The following is a 285-nucleotide window of genomic DNA, read 5'->3' on the forward strand; positions in this document are numbered from 1 at the left end:
ACAGAACATCATACCTCAAAAAGGTAGAAAATATTTTACTTTTCAGCACACAGAGAACATTCACAAAAGTTTATCATTTATATCAGTCTGGCATTTCAAAAGAGGATTTTATTTTAAAAGAGATAATTTAATATAAGCGACTTTTATCTAGTTAACTAAAAAGACAAAAAAGAACACTGTAGTATTACAAGGGTAGCAACTGCAGGAAGCAGCTATCTTCCTTAGATTTGGGGAAACAAAGGAAAAAGATGGAAATTAATATAAACCAGAGCTCAAAGTGGGGGC

This window comes from Pteropus vampyrus, unplaced genomic scaffold (assembly GCF_000151845.1).
Source record: "Pteropus vampyrus isolate Shadow unplaced genomic scaffold, Pvam_2.0 Scaffold74, whole genome shotgun sequence".
NCBI lineage: Eukaryota > Metazoa > Chordata > Mammalia > Chiroptera > Pteropodidae > Pteropus > Pteropus vampyrus.